The 3,603-nt window shown below is 51.8% G+C and overlaps 1 long non-coding RNA gene across 1 annotated transcript; it reads left to right on the top strand.

Moving 5' to 3' along the window:
- Positions 1 to 661: 661 nt before the first annotated feature.
- On the top strand, positions 662 to 1,527 carry LOC147646171 (uncharacterized). The gene is made up of 2 exons (XR_015281940.1): positions 662 to 815; positions 927 to 1,527. It is a non-coding gene; the product is annotated as an uncharacterized LOC147646171 (long non-coding RNA).
- The last annotated feature ends 2,076 nt before the right edge of the window (positions 1,528 to 3,603 follow it).

Below are 3,603 nucleotides of genomic sequence, written 5' to 3'. Positions count from 1 at the left end.
TTCAAACAACAATACATCGATCAGCACGACAGAAAAGAGGAAAAGAAAATCTTCCCCAGTTAGAACAGAGCCACAGTCCCATCATTTTCCCCTCCACTTTCATTTCTTTTCTCCATTTAGAGGCAAACCTTCCATCTCCAAAAGCTTCCATCTCTCACTTCCTGATGCCGTTTGCCACCCTTTAGCCTCGACCCCCACGGATCTGAGTGCTGTCCATGTGGGGCTGGGGATGCTCAGCCTGGAAAGAGAAGGGGCTGGGGAGGCCTCCCTGCAGCTCTAGGAAAGATGGGCACAGAGAGGAGAAGGCTTTCAACTGCAGGAGTGAGATTGAAGTTGGATCTAATGCAGCTGCTCTTTTCCACTCAGGCTGCTGGGCCACTGGCCCAGGCTGGGCACAGAGGCTGGGGATGCTCCATCCTTGGCAACATCCAAGGCCAGCTGGGAGCAGGGCTCTGAGCAACCTATTCTGGGGGAAGATTGCTCAGCTTGGAACAAGATGGTCTTTAGGGTCCCTTCCAAGCCCAAGCACCCAGGGATTCCATCATTCTAGCATCTCCCTTGTCCACTTCAGCCTGGGCCTGGGCTCCTGGCACTGATGTCACAGTGCACGCTCCAGCTAGAACTTCCAGCATCCAGCAACGGCCACAACACAACCCTTGGCTCCTTGTGTCAGCACGCTCTTCACCCTGCTCCAGGCCTACCCCTGTCACCTTGCTGTCACCTGCTCCCTCATACCCCCAGCAGTCCCAAAAGCTCCCCGTTGTGTGCATTTTGCTCTCCATCCCTGCAGGATGTCTGCATTTGCTCCAAAGAAGGTATGGTACTATTCCACGGAGGTGGACACCCCGCAGCTGCCTGGCTGGGCTGGAGCTCTGTGGGATAGTGTGGGAAAGGGACCCCACTGGGAGATTTTGCTACCTCTGCAGGCTGGCACAGACACAGAGGAGGAGATGGAGGTGGATACACAGATGGATACCGAAGAGAAAATGGAAGTGGATGGAGAGAAGACGGGATAGGAAGAGATGGAAGTGGACGTGGATGAGAGAGAGGAAGAAATGGAGGTGGACATGAAAGACAATATTGAGGAGATGGAGATTGATGCAAAAGACAAGGAGGAGGACATGGTGTTGGGTGAAGAGCGATGCCAGCAGCAGAACAGGCAGGTGCTCCCCACAGGCAGAGTGGGTCCCCTGCTGCCAGCCTGGGGCTGGGCTGGGCACTCCCTGCTCAGGGACACGCTAGCCCATGCACTGGATTCTGCTGGCCATCCCTGGGCTGGCCTGGGCTTGCTTTGGGCCACACAAGCCCTGTTCCAGTGCCTGGGCCACAGCCCCCAGCCCCAGCCAGCCTCACTTCTGGCAGCAGAGTGCCACTGTGCCAGTGTCCCAGCCTGGCAGCACATGGAACACCCCTCCATGCCTGACTGCACTGACCGTGCTACTTGTTTTTCTTCCAGGACTGAGGCATATCCCGGACACAGATGCCACCCTGCTGTATATACGTTTTACAGTTGTTGTGTTCATGATAGATGTTTTAGAGTTTGCTGTAGTGTTCTGTAAATACGTTTCATGTAGTTTTCTTAGATATGTTCTTAGGTAAATAGGTTCTATAGTTTGTTGTTGTTGTTGTTACCAATATTCTTACAATGTAAATATGTTGTGTAGCTCATTCTTGTTCCTTTTCTTCTACAAATTAACATTCTTTGTTTTTCACACCCCAGTACTCTTTGCATTTGCAAAGTTGTGCTTTCCACTCGCTCCAGGTTCCCAGGGCTGGATGTCCCTGCGGGAGCTGGCACAGCCACCCCAGGAGTGGGCTCCCTGTGCACAGGGGGTCCCACTGACAGAGCTCACCCTCTCCTTGCAGTTTCTCTGCACACACTTGGTAGCTGGAGGGGCAAATCCCAGTGGGCCCTGTCCCATGGCATCCCACATGGGAGCAGGGCTCAGCCTCAACCATGGCTCTTCCCTGGCTTGCCCCAGGGCTAAGGAGGCTGCCCTGGGCTGCGGGCAGCCTGCTTCCTGGGCACCCTGAGGGGCTGGAGCCAGCCTGGAGGGAGCCTCAGCACAGGGGCCTCTGGCCTACATGCACCAAGATTTCCTTTGGAAACCCCCTCTCTCACCACACTCTGCTACAAGCACAACATCAATTGTTCCTCCTAGTTAAAGGGGAGACCTTAATTGGCACAAATTTGTCCCTTGGACTTTCTAGCACAGCAAATGTCAGCGCTTGTAATCCCTGTTCTGCACTCCCTGCTTGGGCACCAAAACATTGGAACCTGCCAGAACATCTTGAATTAGCACCAACCTGCAGAGAGCTACAGGGGGAGAACAACCCCCAACCACACAGGGACATTGATGGGCTGGGGCAGAGCTGAAACTAAAGTATTTTAATGCCAAGAGACAGGATTTTTTATTGCTGAATTCATTCTCCCAGGACAAGAATGAAAGCTTTCAGTCTCCTCACCTGCCACACGTCTATTGCCAAGGTTTGCTTCTGGGTTATGACTGATTTTTATTCATCTCTTCACAACTCTGATGCTCTTCCTGCCTAAGGTGCAGAGATGATATTTCAGCTATTTCAGAGCCAGGTGAGCTCAGCACAGCTTGTGCAACACGCAGAATTTCCAGACCCACAGATTCAGGCCATGCAAACTGATACTTTTTCATCTCTGTGCAAAGATCACTGCAAGGATGTCATGATGTACCACACACTGCTCAGAGCTGTCCCTTCTATCCAGCTCTCCCCAGTCACTTCACACACTTCACTCCAAGCACTTTCTGATAGAGTTCAGTAGCACATGGGATTTCATCCTGGCCTTTCTTCCTTTTCTCCTGAGCTGTCTCCAGACACAGTGTGTGGGCACTGCAGCAGCATGAACGTGGCACCTCCCTGACACAGAGATTCATGTCACAACTTTTCATCCAAAGCAGCAAAGAAATGATTCCCACTGGCTCCCACACGGCTCCCTGGCAACTTTGTGCTGCTGCAGCTCCAGCACCAGCCCTGGTGCACAGCAATTTCAGGAGGAGACACACCGAAGGAATCAGCCATTCCCAGAGAAGAAACATCTGTTTGCATGGCCCAAATCCCCACAACACTGCAGACTGTGCTGACCCTGCACACTCTACATTTGCACTTCAGCCTCTGTGCTTCACTTTTCCTCTCACTAAAGTCCCCCCAGTTTCCCTCATGCTCACATTCCCAAGAGAATTCAAAGCAGCATTAGGAGCAGGGATAGATGATGGGAGCTGTCCCAAGGCTCAACAAAATTTCTCAGGCCTGACAATTCTTGCCAAGGACAGAGGAAAAACCTGCATGGAAGAGGTGTGAAATCAAAGCAGTCATCAAATTTAGGTAGAATGAGAGAAGCTGAAGAGGTTTTCAATGTTTGCAACAAGATTAGCAGCTCCAGGCACAGGAGGGATGTGACATTTTCCCCACTGTAACAACTCTGGGATGCAAATTGCATCTCAAATCCTTCTCCCCAGCTCTGGGACTTGTTCAGCCCCCAACATGGTGCTGAATTTTTCAAGCAAAGTGGAAGCTGGTCAGAGAGGTGGCTTGCAAATAAAAATCACAAAGGACAGCTTGGAAGCAGCA

Source organism: Cyanistes caeruleus, unplaced genomic scaffold (genome assembly GCF_971803275.1).
Source record: "Cyanistes caeruleus unplaced genomic scaffold, bCyaCae1.hap1.1 HAP1_SCAFFOLD_117, whole genome shotgun sequence".
NCBI lineage: Eukaryota > Metazoa > Chordata > Aves > Passeriformes > Paridae > Cyanistes > Cyanistes caeruleus.
The sequence above is the reverse complement of the archived record's forward strand: the minus strand, read 5'-3'. Positions and strand labels throughout refer to the sequence as shown.